This window comes from Anas platyrhynchos, chromosome 2 (genome assembly GCF_047663525.1).
Source record: "Anas platyrhynchos isolate ZD024472 breed Pekin duck chromosome 2, IASCAAS_PekinDuck_T2T, whole genome shotgun sequence".
NCBI classification, from domain to species: Eukaryota; Metazoa; Chordata; class Aves; order Anseriformes; family Anatidae; genus Anas; species Anas platyrhynchos.
Genome location: NC_092588.1, coordinates 116,026,346 through 116,041,176, shown reverse-complemented (window position 1 = coordinate 116,041,176; position 14,831 = coordinate 116,026,346). Strand labels below are relative to the sequence as shown.

Below are 14,831 nucleotides of genomic sequence, written 5' to 3'. Positions count from 1 at the left end.
GATTAGAGTTTGCAAGACTTGGCAAGTAATTCTGCTTTGCTAAGCAGTTGTAAAGCTAGTTTGGGGTGTTGTGTGTCAAGAAGGATGTGGACCACCTGAAGAGTGCCTAGATGGGAACAACCAGAATGTCAGGGGCCTACTGGAAAAACTGAATGATTCTGGACTGGTTAATTACGGAATTAAAAACTGAGTAGGAGGAATGAGAACAGTCTACAAATATGCGAGAATTTATGACTACATGGGAATAACCTGTTTTTGCTGCCCATGATAGGCAGAAACTGTAACGAGGGCATTTTAGGTTAAACATTAGGACAAATGTTCTTTAAGGCTATAGTTAATGGAAAAAAGATTGTCGGGGTATGGTCAGGGTCTGTAAGAACAGGCTACCTACATATCATGTCCTCCGTAAATAGAGATGTCAGAGGGGTAGGGGAACTGCCTGGAGGCAGGGAGGCTGAGAACACAGCTTTCTGAGGACCTGTCAGCCCTGTGTTTCGGTCCATATGCTAACGTCATCAAGGCCAGCTGAGGCGGGCAGGAGTCCTGTCCACCAGCACACTCACCATCCCACCACGTGTCCTGGCATCCATGCCACCCCAGCTGATAATAGTTGGAGGGTTTCAGCTCCCTAAAACCCACATCATAATCCTGTTCCTAGTGAAGTTGTTAACTACGAAACGCAGTGCAACCTCTCTGGTGTAATCCTGATCTCATCGTAACCCTGTTGGTTGTAAATAAAAGCTTGTGCAATGTTTTAGGAGTTTTCTTTTTACACAAAGCAATGTTTCTTTTTTAACCTTAAAGCTCATGTTGTAATACGTGATTGGTCAACAATCTTCAAACGTCTACCATAGGTAAAGAGAGGAAGTGTCTCGTGGGTGTTGTACGTCATATCTGGTAAGCTCCAAGCCTGAGAATTTCCAGTCATTACTCTTCAGAAATAATTCCATACTGCAGGAATTTTGGTAAAAAAAAAATATATATATATATGATTTTGAATACTTCTCTGCACTTGAAATAAAATAAAAAATTCCTAATGTTGTCAACCAGATTCATAAAAAAAACTGATAGTTTTTCAGCCCTGTTAAGTCCAGGTTAATTATGTATTCTATGTCAGTAAAAAACAGTTACCTTAACTAGTAAATTTTTTTGCTTTATGTGTGTCAAGAAAATATTGAAAGCAATATTTAAAGTCAGTAAACATGTTTCATTACAACTTTTTAATAGTTGCTTCTTCTTCTGAGGGAAATTGTTCTTTCTTTTTTTTTTTTGTCCTTTTTATTTATTTATTTATTTATTTATTATTTTTAATAATAAGTCTTTGGCAAAAAGAAGTATTTCTATTTGTACTGATTCCAGCTGGTAGAAAATAGTAGTAAGTAGCAGTGTAATGGAAAATACTTATCTCCTTGGAGATTGGCTTTTTTAATAAAAAGATCACTTTTGTAAGATTAGTAAATGCTTGAACTCAGTTTAAAAATACATTTTTTCCTACATGGTAGTCTCTGTTGCTGGCCAAATTCATCCTTGCAAGTATTATTTAAATTAGGGAACCCAGTGACAGACAACCCAGTTATGTCTATTTTGTGCTGTTTTTATTTACAAGGAATGTACATCAAGTCCTATTTCCCCGAAAAGAGGAAATACCAAACAACACGAGGAAGATTGTGTGCTTACAGTTTGTTATTTTGACTTTCTCTTAGTGTCATACAGATCTTGCTTCTCCCTGTGGCTCTTCTTTTTCTGCCTTTTTTTTCCTTTCTTTCTTCTGTTTGCTTGCTGGGTGCTCATGACACACAGACACATACTGCCCTTCCAAACAATACTCAACCTTTGCATTCACATTCAAACCACAGCACTAACCTTTATGCCACATATCTTAGTTACTACCCCAGCCTTGTCAAACTTGTCTGGATTTCAGCCAGTGTTTTTAACTGTGAACATTATTGATAAAGAAAGACAAATTTAGCATGATTAGGAAGATCTTTTCTGTCCATTATCTTCAGCAGTGCCTGCAGATCAAAGTCAATGGCTATTCTCAGAGATGGCAAATCTATGGAATGAAGTGATATAAAATATTAAATACATATTTATGTAATCTTGGTGTTTGAAGTGCTGCAGTACATGGCAGCATGAATGCTGCGTTTGTGTCTTTCTCCTGTGGCCAAAAACATGTTATCGCTTCTGAGGAAAAGTTCTCTGTTTCTCCCACTGGTATTTCCCCCAGGACTTCAGGAGCTGGTCAAAAGTAAAAGACTGGGCCATAATCTGCTCTGAGTTATTTTATGCTTCATCCAATTTAACTCTGTGTATTGCAATGGAATTTTTTATCATTTTCACTGCTGCAACCAAGGAAAGTGCATTTGCCTCAGACGTCTTTCAACTTCAGAAAATGTTCTGATTGGGAATCTTATAATTTCTTTAATTTTTCTTGATGGTGAAGTTATTTCACTAATCTTTCTTTATCTTTGCTGCTGAATATACGTTTGATTACTAAATTTAAGTGCTTCTCTTCACATGACCTATTTCTTTTGAGTCTTAATGCTATTTCTTGGATACACTTGCCTCTTCCCTCTTCTATGTCAAGTACTTGGTTTCATCTTGCTTTCTGGTAATTTGTATGATACAAATGGATTGTTATTGATTTTTTCAGGTTTTTAAAAGTATTTGGTTTGTCTGAAACCTTTGTTTCAGCAGAACTTTGGTCTCTGCAGATCTGAACTGGCATTGTCTGTGACTTCATATACAGTATATTCTGTGTAACATAGGGCATATATATATATTCTATATATTTATATACATATATATTTATGTATATTATGCACAACACAGAACAGCTTGCTGGTCTTGCTTTTCTTTACAATCAGTTACAAAATTAATACCAGTTAACATCAGTTACAAAATGTACACCATTACACCAAGGAACGGCCAATCACTATGTAACTCATGGGAATACTAATATTTATAGATAAAAAAAAATAGATATTCAATTTTCTTTCTGTATTTTAGTGTAGCTGCAAGATAATTCCTGGAGCATTGTGTATGATTCACCTTCTTGTTTTAGTCCTGGGCTAATAAAAGTAGTTAACAAAAATAAACTAAAGCCTTGTAATTTGAGATGGTGTGTCCTTACTCCTGTATGCAGTTTTGCTTATATGAAAAATGTAGAGTAGAGCAAAAAAAAAAAATTGAGGAAGGATGACAGAGATGTATATGGAGAAGTTAAATAGGTTAGAGCTCTTGTCCTGGAAGAGGGAAAACAGAAAGCAATATAAGAGAGATCCTTAAAGTAATGGATGACATGGAAAAGTAAATAAGAAACAAGCACTCACATATTCTCACAATATAGGAATCAGAGGAATCCTGCGAATCACATAACAGTTGGAAAACAATCAGAAGGAAATATTTTCCATGTGATGGAAATAGCGCAACGTGATGCTGCTGGGGACTGAGGAGCCCGTATTATAGAAGAGGGAGTAGGTGGGGCAATGGAAGTTATCTGTTGGTGACCATCAAAGATAGTGACCAGATGCAATCCCCAGCTGAAATAATCCTTCAGGCACTCCATTTATCAACAGCAGTATCACAAGTTACTTGTATGAAGAAGTTACTGAAGGCTGTGTGAAAGAAAACTAATGCATATGTGTGTTAACAATCAAAATGAGAAACGTGTATACGATCATGTTCTTGATGGGTAGCTTCTTGTGCAAAGAACTATTGGCTTTTGAGGCTGATGCAGAGCATTGCTCTCCCAAGAAACAGGATACAGTGGCAACCTAACAAGAGAAGCACAAAGCCAAATGAGCCATCTAAGCATAGCTGTCTAGTACCATTTTAGTTGCTGTGTGATAGCTCCTGGCTTCCAGTTGTTGCTTCAGTAATCTGCAGATCCATCATCAGTCTTGCATTGTATCTGGCAGCCCTCTGCCAGATGGCTTTGATGTGTCAGGGTGTGTCAGGTGGCAGTCCGTGATGCAGATGATCCCTGTGAGTGCCAGCTGAAGCGTCAGCTGGGAGGGGGCTTTCCCTGACTGTCCTTCGGATCAAACTGTCAGGAGCGGAAGCGTGGAAGAAGCTGTCCCTCACCTAGATGTGTCAGAGCACTTACATGCAGCCCCGTAAATATAAATGCTTATGTCCCAGTTACATGGGCTGAGCTCAGGGGAAGCAATGCAAATAAATCACATTAAAAAAATCCGGTGTGTATGAGTTATTCAAGAGCACGTACGTGAGAGCAGATCACATGTTGCACATTTTCAGAGTGCTGTCTGGTTACACTAATCTGGTTAATTTTTACTCAATTTTGATATCTAGTATGGAAGGAACTTGAAGAAAGGTAAGCTAAGTGCTAATGTATTATTTCTTCTTATCTTTTAAGGAACTATAATTTCTTTACCATTTTCCTCCTTGTTGATGTTTCCATCTTACAGATATGTTAGGATGCTGTTGGAATTGTCCTGTATCAGATGTGCACATTTAAAAGAGCAAATACATGTAAATTTTATTTATAAAAATAAAAAAGTGAACTAGCTTTATTTTCCACTGCATCCCTCAGAGCTGAATAATCACACATAGTGAATAGATCAACAATTAATGTAACTACCCCATGACAGACAAGTATAAAAAAAAAAAAAACAGGACAGCAACTACAGACCTAGATAACAAATGTCCAGAAATATATTAATATCTAGAATAATCTGAAAAATCTCAATCAATCCAAAAATCTCTAAGAGAACATTATACAAATAAAAGTATGTCTTACCATAAGAACCCTGCATTTTATTTAACTATTTTTTTTTTTTTTGCAAACTCATGACATTGGTTTTCTTAATAAATATCATACAGCATTACTTTGATGATACAACAAAACCCCAGGAGTATGCCGAGGCCTCTTGAAGGACCATTTAACTAAACGGGGCACAGATATCTGTCAAAGGCAAAATGCCCTAAACCTTTGAATCTTAAAGTCGTCTTTAAAAACATCAGGTGAAAAGGGATGTGTATTTGATTATGTTGCTAATGAATATGGAAAAACAAAAATGGTGTATGGGATAACTCAATATTGCTTCTTATTTAACAGTTGTTTAAGCAAGAGATGTGGAAGATTTAAGTATACTCACAACTTGTCTTTTCTCTGTCTAGGTGATGCTGATACCCAGTTAACACTTTATCAATGGTGCTGAGTGGATTGTTGCCTTCAGACTGAGGTACTTTAATTACATCATCTTAATTTCACCATTACTTATCCTAATTCTGCCATTTACCAATTTTCCCTCTTCTCAGAAACGTCTCAGAGCCCAGAATGTTTTAAATGGGAGCTTTTCAAATCTAGGTTAGCATAAATTTCAAACTACCCTGAATTGATAAAGCTCTGAAACCGGCTAAATTCTTGGTGGTTTCTGGGTGCAGTGACTAATTGTGGACATGTGAAGAAATCTCACTGTAGTCTAGAAGAGGGATTTCAGTTCAGACCAGCTGGCTCAGCTGTGACCCAGACCAGCCCCTGGTACTCTCACTGGGGTTAGGAAGTTGCCAGCTTTGGAGCAACAACACAAATTCATGCTGACAGTCACCCACTATCTCCCAGCATTTCCAGCGTGTCCGGAAGAGCAGGCAAGCTCTGTCACAGTTAAGTAGGAAAGATTCATCATTATTGTCACAGGTGTGGATTTAATAAAGGAAGTAACAGAGGATTTAATCATTTCGTGCCTCGACATTAGCATTCATTTCCTGGTTCTCTGCTGTTAGCATGGGGAAGTGGTGCCAGTAGTATGGTAGCATGGCTTGACTCAGTCTTCAGTCCCATGGGGCTGGGAAGAAGTTGTGGCTCCCTCTGACAGCCAAGAGGTGTACATCCTTCTGACAGTGCTGCTGGTCCACCCCACTGTGCATCCCAGTCCAGGGAGCCTGCCTGCCTTAGCTGAGCCATGAGGCAGAGGGTTCTTGTCACAGGGCCTGGTACGGCCAAGGTGTGTGCCTCCAATTCACAGCCCTGCGCAGCAGAAAGAAGCCTCCATCCACCCCATTAACATATAGGGGGCTATGGTCCCATGGGTTCTTGGGCCTTACAGGCAGTCCTAGTGGGATTGCTGGGACTCACACGCAGCTTTAAACACACCCACTCGTTCCCAGGCTGGCCCAAGAAAGATGGTCTGTACCCAGACACCTGTCACTCTCACTGATCTGAACCAAAACCAGACTCGTGTTTATATAACATAACACCAAAACACAGTTTTATTTCTCCTAAAAAATGAAAGAAACCCCAAATGGAACTTTTATTCCAAGCTCTGTTCTCAGTACATGTCTCCAGATCCACCAGGAAAAAGATTTTTAAGGGCAATATTAATTGTTAATCTTTTCTTGACTTTCACTTGACTTGACATTTGATTTTAAGAATGGAGAATCCTTTTTTTAATTTAATGTTTTGCCTTAGCTTATTTCACTGTAGTACTAGCAAGAAGGAGCAGTCCCTTCTGCAGCTTAAAATGGGGCGAGTCCTATATTAGTCTGCAGTTCGATCTTGAAAAACACTAGACATCTGCTTCAGAAGGAACTAAATGAGGAGAACAAAAATAGGATTCCTGTTTTCTATCACATTGAATTTCTAATTGCCGATTGGAGATGATTTTCACTAAAATAAAGACTTTTTAAAATTAGGTTTGATGGATCTGAGTGTGCTTCAAATCAAATTATAGAATTATGCACTACAGAAATAAAAGACAAATTAAATGACCTTGATGATAAAAATCAAAGTTTTTTTCTGTACAGACTTACAGCACTAAATTTTAAGTAGACCACTTGATGCTAATAAAGATAATAGGCTAATCTCTAATAAGGTAGAATTTATGGGGAAAAAAAAATCTTTAAATTTACAAATATTACATCTTTGGTATTTCTGAATGCATGACTGTAGCAGTCAGGTCTGGTTAAACATTTATTTCATTTTCAATGAGTACCTAGTGCTCTCCTAAACCGACAGAATATACCATATATCTTTATTACCCCATGCTCTGTATGTTTGATGACACCACTGGGACCCATGGGACTCAGATGGTGAAAAACTGTGCCAGACTTTGTATTCCAGAAGAAACGAGCTAGATACCAAAAGTAGATCAGCACGTGCAGTCCTTTAACAATAGCATATGCACACCTCCTTGTTCTGTCAGTACTTTGCTTGCCAGCCCTGCAGAAGAGATCACAGGCAAAAGGTTTTCTCTTTTGACTCATCCACTTTTTCTTGAACAGCTAGAATTACGTTAGTGATTGCTTTGCAGTCTTTCACTGATTATGTCAAATGCCACTTTTTTTCACGAGTTCAGTATTTTGTTCTTGGTGTTGATGGCTTCTAAGGGGAGTTCCGTAATTTTGCAAAGTCCAGTGACTAAGTCCACCTTTTTAGTTAAGAAGAGTGATTTATTCCAGGCTTGTGATTTTTATTTCTGTTTCAGAGTATCAGATGAGTAAATGCCAATATGCATCCCCTTCTGAAAATGAAGGGGAAGCTGTGTTTCTGAGCATGTAGATGTAGCACGTAAACGAGACACAACAGTAATAATGACAAGCTTAGGTCATTAGAAATTGGAATTAATAGAAACGAGCTATCTTCAGTTTAACAGATTTAACAAGTTTTGTTATTTTCCAAGCAATGGTGAGAACAGTCAAATGAACAGATGTACAACTGATACTAGTGGACAGTACGTAAGCAGAGAAATTATATACAGACTTGCAAATGAATCATACAATGAAACTGTGTATACTGTATGAAAGGAGAACAGAGCTCAGAGTCTTCAGATTTAAGCTGTTGGACAGCTGTCAGATCTGCAATAGTTTTGCTAGCAGTACACCAGTGCTACAGTCCTTGTCCAACTGGATAAGCCAATGCATCTCCCTGGAGAAATCAATTTATGATGGCTTGAAGGATCAGCTATAAAAACTTACACAACTCCTCTTTTCATAATCAAGAATTCCATAAAAGACCACTTCCCAACTTACACTTCAAGTTCCTTAAAAGTTAGAGTAAAACAGACCTTATACAACGAAGATGTAGCATATGCATTTTATCTAGATACCTTCCTGAAGTTGTCTGCAAGAACACAAGAAATATTTCATGAAGCACAATAAAAAAACCCCACGTGCACATCTGGCATAGTTTGGAGCACATCTGGTGTAGTTTGGAACAGCTGATGATATTACAGCTGTCTCATTTTGGTTTGCTTAAAGCCTTACACTGTGGTGGTTCAGCAGCTGACCAGCAGCTGAATTCAGGCACAAGGGGTGAAGGACAACTGGAATCATGAACTTCTTCAGCCCTCCCAGGACCATTCGTGATTCAGAGCCTGCAGAGTAGGGCTGTAAGGGAATTTATCACCTCGTTATCTTTGGCAAGCGTTACTTTGAAAGTAGTGGCTGGGAAGACTTTCACTGAACACGGACTTCCTGAACTTGCTTCTTCCAAACTTCTTGCTTCTAGTGAAAGGCTGCATCGGGTGGTGAAGTCCAAGACTTCTCTGGGTCACAGTCACAGCAGGGCTACCAACAAGTCCAGTTTTCTTAAAGCACATTAAGTTCTGCCATCTGATAACTCATAGCAATTAATCAACTGACTCTTCAGAATTGTTCCCAGCCATGGACTAATAAATAAATCACGCACATTCTGTCCAGGAGGACTGAACTTTGAATCTTGATGACTTTTAATTCACTTTCCTTGAATTCATGTATAAAATATGATTAATATATAATGCAGATTTTTTTTTTTTTTTACCTGCTCTCCCTCGGTAATAATTTGAGAGTGGTTTCTCTCACCTCTTTTAAGCTTAGGCAGGCTGATTTTCCTCTTTTTATGCTATTTCCATTTGGCTTGACAGGACAAACTATTTGGCAGGACAAACTTTCTGCTCTTTCATGACCTAGTTTGGGATTAGAAACCTGGAATAAAACTAGTTATTTCTAATCAGCTAGAACCAGTGGTAAATGGAAGAGACATATCTTTCTTGTACCTTGCAGATTATAATTGATCAGTTTCATTGCTCAGTGTTTATAAAACAAAGCTTCCACACTTTGACCCCAACAATGCTTGGGCTGCCTCAACAGATTTATGTGGAGACTTCTGGCAGGATGTAAAAAATGTGCCAGATATGGCTTGAAAAATAATGTCCTCTCCATTTGCAGAAAGGTATAATCATAACATTTTAGTAATATTACTGGAAAAATCCCATATAACCCTGCATAATCTGACCAGAAAAACAACTGAGGATGCGTAAAATGTCACCAAATCTTACTGTAACAAATATATCAATTGAAACTCAATTACAAAAAAAAAAAAAAAGTAATTACCATATTAACCCTAAACTTTAAAAGTCCAATAATCCATTTTACACTCTAATCAATATGTCATTAGCTTGCGAATAGGAAGAATATTTTACTGTTAATTGCTCCTTACTTGTTCCAGTATGCCTCTAACCCGAAGTAAAGTTAAATCTTAAGAGGATGATTATTCCTATGTGTGACTTCAGAGTAGAGCCAATATTCATCTCAGTTATGTGGCTGTATGAAGTATGGTTGTCATACCATACGTATGTCTATATGTATTTGAATTACAAGGTTTTCTGTACGGAAAGGTGCTTACCTTGTGCCAGCTTTCGGTCTTACCCAGCCTTTCTTTGAGCCTATTCAAATCACTAAAATTGAAGAAAACAGAAGCAGCCAAACAAGGGTAGTTTCCTGTGGAGCTGCTAAACTGAATGGGCTCAGAGAAAGATCTGTTGGGTGCCAGAATTGGTGGAAGTATGGGGCAGAGCCTTGGAGCTGACAATGAAGGCACAGATTGAAAGGAATATTAATGTTGGGTACAGATAGCTACTGAACTATACCCAAAATGTGATCACAGTTTCAACCAGGTATAAAAAAGAATTTTACTTCACTGTGAATGGCTTCTTAATTTAGTTAAGTACTGTGTTAATTATTAGTCCAAGGTGAAGAGAGACAACCACAGAATAAAAATAAGCTTCTCTCTTGAAATTTTGATGGATTTTCTTTTGTCTCTCTCTCACACTTTTTTCCTCTTTTTTTTTTTTTTTTATTTTTTTTTCTACTTTACTACAGCTTATCCATTACACTGTGGCTATAGTCTGCTTTGTGCCTGACAGAGGCAGACCATGAAAATGCTATAATTAGCTAAAAATCACAATACTGGACTACAGCAACTGATGGACGCAAGCTTGGGATTTGTATTTAACTCTAATTATAGTGCAGTTGGCAATTTAGGGTGGGCAAACCTGATCCATCTTTAAATTAACTAATCCTAATGGAAACAGCCTAGTTACTACAACACAATTTAGTTGGCACAAGGTAATTTGCTTTTGCCATCATGGTCAGTGTGTTTCCACTGCGTCAGCAGTGTACGTGTATGCAGATTACTATGCACATACAGGCACACCCACCATCTATTTATGAATCCTATTTTACTTTGGCGACCATTGGATTATGTGCTAACCTTTATGCATGGTTAGCAGAACGTGAACCTTTTAGAAAGAAACTGATAGCGTGCTAGCAAGAATTCATTGCATAGCAAGAATGTGACACCTAGTGGATAGATGGCATTTGAGAAATATGACAGACTGTCAAGGAATACTGACATTAAATGACCCGATCAAGTAGAACAATGACTTTGCTATCAGAAAATACATTGATTTTGAATGACTCTATGCACAGGGCCAAAGTAATTGGTTGTTAGAAAGTCCTTACTGAAAGCTCAAAAGTGAAGAAGGTGTCAGAGAGCAGATGTCAAGCCAAGAAGGCCAGAGATCCCTGAAGACGGAAGTCAAAACCCACAAAGACATTGGTGGATACTGACAGGATGCAGTGGGACCAGAGATTTCCAACATGGAAAACTCAAGAATAAAGTGTTTTTTAAAAAATCCCTTTTGTTAAATCTATGTCCCTGTTATTGCTACATTATTTTTGCAGGAAGTGAGTTTTCACGGTCAGAGATACTGAGTGGTGAATAAACTATACGGTTAGGCCATTGAGAGCTGGACTAGGCTGAGACATGGTTTAAAAGGTCTGACTAATACATCCTGCCCAAACTAGCTGATACTAATTGTGTCTGTTACTACTCCATGCGGTGTGTAACACCTGGATTTCAAGTATTCACATTATCTCCATTTTCTGAGGTGCCTTGCTTCAAGGGCTATAAATAACAGAAAGCCTCAGTACCAGAGACATTTTGTTCTGGCTACAGAGTTTGACCCATACTTTTCATGGTAAAATGAAAACCATTACAAAATTTAAATGTGAATGTATTTCCAAATTTGCTGAAAAGTGTGTTTGTTCAATAATAGCCAGATGCTAGAAGAAGCTCCTCTGGCAGCTGTTACGTTCTGTGTTGGGTCTACACTCTGGCTCTAAAGAAACTCTAAAACCAGTGGCTTTTTCCTGCAGTCCCATTCTTGTGGACAAGCCCACATGAAGTCGCCTCGCAGGCTGCTTTGTTCTGGTCTAATTTTACGTGATAAGCCATTATGAACGTACCCTTAGTAGCTTAGTGGCAGCTGCTGTTAGGCAATGGGGTGTGCCCACATGGCATAAGCCACAAAGGCAAGCAACTTGAGGGCAGTGCTTTCTGGACTCTGGGAGACCATTTCTGTAGTCATTCCAGATCTGCAGGTATATCTAATTTGCAAGAAACATCAAAAGGCCTTAGTACTATCCAAAACAACAATAAAAAATATTCAGAGAGATGTATTTATTTTATATATATTATTTTGGCAAGCCCTGCAGGACAGTGAGCTGCTGTCTGCCGACCTGTTCAACTGTCCCTGTTGTGCATTTTGTTCTCCTCTGCTACAAGTGGCCGTGTTGGGAAGGAACTACGTTCTCCCTACAAAAATCTTGGAATCAAAATGGAATGATGTGGGAGTCAGCCTCTTCTCACAGGTGACAGGTGATGGGAATAGAGGGAACGGCCTCAAGTTGCGCCAGGGGAGGTTCGGGTTGGAAATGAGGGGAAATTTCTTCTCAGGAAGAGCGGTCAGGGGTTGGGACGGGTTGCCCAGGGAGGTGGTGGAGTCACCGTCCCTGGGGGCGTTCAGGGAGAGGCTGGACGTGGTGCTTGGGGACATGGTTTTGGTGGCGCCGCCTCAGCCCTCCCGCGCCTGCTCCCTGAGCCGCCCCTGAGGCAGCGGTGGGCGGGAGCAGGGGCCGTGGACACGGCTCGGGGGAGGGCGCTCGGCCCCGCCCCGCCCCGCCCCGCGGATGTGGCGCCGGCAGCCGGCGGTGAGTGGGGAGGGGGCGGCCGCCGCCGCCGCCCGGCGGGGACCGGGGAGGGGGAGGGCGAGGGGGAGGAGCCGCCCCCTGCCCGCCCACAGCACGGCACCGGGGGGCACGGGAAGGGAAGGGAAGGGAAGGGAAGGGAAGGGAAGGGAAGGGAAGGGAAGGGAAGGGAAGGGAAGGGAAGGGAAGGGGTCACGGCTCTCCCGGATCCAGCTGGCTGCGTCCCGCTGCTGAAACGCTAAATGCAGTGGTGGAAGAGGGCTTCGGCTGCCTTTCGGGTGGTGGTAGTAGGAAAGCTAAAAATAACGAGCGGCGTCCCGTAGCTGCTCGCCGCACCAAGCACGCTGATGCCAGCAATAAATGCTTAGCAATTATCTAATGCTTTTCATTTTTAACACACAGACCTTAAAAAGCCCCTTCAGAAGCTGCGATGTGCACAATGTAGCAAACATTTGGGATAAAATTGATTATAGGAAGTGATACTGCAAGGCGGAACGGCTGTCAAAACGCAGTGAATCACTGCCGTCGCGGTTGCAGTACATTATTGCCAATAACGTTGTCCTTCGTCTGACTCATCCTGCTTGTGCAGATGTGCATCTGAAATGTTTTTAAAATTCTAGTGTATTTCCTTTAAATACCTGCATGCCTAGGTTCAGAGCTAAAAATCTGCATGATTCTGTATATATGAGCTAGAAGGTGAAACTAACTTCTTTGCCTCAGTTTGCACTGCCAGTCAGGCTTCCCAAGCCCTTCATTTCCCTGAACCTGTAGATGGAGGGTGGGGAGCAAAGTCCCACCCACTGTAAGTAAAGAGCAGGTTCAAGATCACCTGCTGAAACTAAACAAGTACAGGTCTATGGGGCCTGATGCCATGCGTCCCAGGGTGCTGAGGGAACTGGCTGATGTAGTTGCCAAGCCTCTCTCTGTCACATTTGAAAAGTCCTGACAGTCAGGCAAAGTCCCTAGTGACTGGAAAAAAGGGAAAAAATATCACTCCCATTTTTAAAGAGGGTAGAAAGGAGGTCCCAGGGAACTACAGACTGGTGAGCCTCACCTCTGTGCCTGGGAAGATCATGGAAAAGATCCTTCTGGAAGCAGTGTCAAGGCACATGCAAGACAGAGGTGATCCAAGAAAGCCAGCGTGGCTTTACCAAGGAAAAATCATGCCTGGCCAATCTGGTGACTCACTCCTATGATGGAGTGAGTGACAGCATCAGTTGACAGGGGAAGATGACCAATGTCATCTACCTGGACTTCTATAAGGCCTTTGCCACGGTCCCACATGACATCCTGGTCTCCAAATTGGAGAGAGATGGATTTGAAGGGTGGCCCATTTGGTGGGTAAGGAGTTGGCTTGAAGCTTGCACACAGAGGGGGGTGGTCAATGGCTCTATGGCTAAGTGGAGGCCGGTGATGAGTGGTGTCCCTCAGGGGATTCTCCTGGGACTGGTGCTGTGTAATGTCTTTATCAGCGACCTAGACAGTGGGATCGAGTGCACCCTCAGCAAGTCTGCAGATAGCATCAAGCTGAGTGGTGCAGTTGATACACCAGAAGGAAGGGATGGCATCCAAAGGGACCTGGGCAAGCTGGAGAAGTGGGCCATGTGAACCTAATGGGGTTCAGCAAGGCCAAGTGCAAGGTGCTGCACCTGCATTGGGGCAATCCCGGACATGAGCACAGACTGGGAGAAAAAACTCGATGAGAGCAGCACTGTAGAGAAGGATCTGGGGGCTCCGGTGGACAAAAGGCTTTACGTGAGCCAGCAGTGAGTGCTTGCAGCCCAGAAGGCCAACTGCATCCTGGGCTGCATCAACAGACGGGTGGTGAGGGAGGTGATTGTCCCCCTCTGCTCTGCCCTTGTGAGGGCCTCACTTGGAGTGCTGCATCCAGCTCTGGGGTCCCTGGCACCAGAAGGCTGTGTGGCTGTTAGAGAGGGTCCAGAGGAGGGCCATGAGGATGATTAAGGGGCTGGAGCACCTCCTATGAAGAAAGGCTGAGAGAGCTGGGGATGTTCAACCTAAAGAAGAGAAGGCTTCAGGCTGACCTCACTGTGGCTTTTCAATACTTAAAAGGGACTTATAAGATGCAGAGCGACTATTTGCTCAATCAGATAATGAAAAGACAAGGGGGAATGGTTTTAAACTAAGAGCGGGGAGATTTAGATTAGAGGTTAGGAGGAAATTTTTCACTCAGAGGTGGTGAGGCCCTGGCACAGGCTGCCCAGAGAAGCTGTGGATGCCCCATCCCTGGAGGTGCTCAAGGCCAGGCTGGATGGGGCTTTGGGCAGCCTGGGCTGGTGGGAGGTGTCCCTACACATGGCAGGGGGTTGGTACTGGATGATCTTTAAGGGCCCTTCCAACCCAAATCATTCTGTGATTCTATAATCTGTAGTAAATCATGTGAAATACTTAATGAAATACCGGGGATCGTGATTTCTCTATGGATCACACAAATAAAGCTGGGTTGTGAAAGCCAAGCTCTGTACTTTGGGGAACATACTTGGAAATTACATAATTTCACTCTTGGAACAGGAGAGAGAAAACTGCTTGATCAGAATAGG

The 14,831-nt window shown here is 41.4% G+C and overlaps 1 protein-coding gene across 3 annotated transcripts in view; it reads left to right on the top strand.

Annotated features, from left to right (window-relative positions):
* The first annotated feature begins 12,161 nt into the window (after window positions 1-12,161).
* The window catches only part of ANO10 (anoctamin 10), a 118,537-nt gene continuing 115,867 nt past the window's right edge, over window positions 12,162-14,831 (top strand). For all 3 annotated transcript variants that reach the window (XM_038173966.2, XM_072033435.1, XM_038173965.2), the window contains exon 1: window positions 12,162-12,273. The gene's annotated coding sequence lies outside the window, so the exon portion shown is untranslated. The remainder of the gene's footprint in view (window positions 12,274-14,831) is intronic.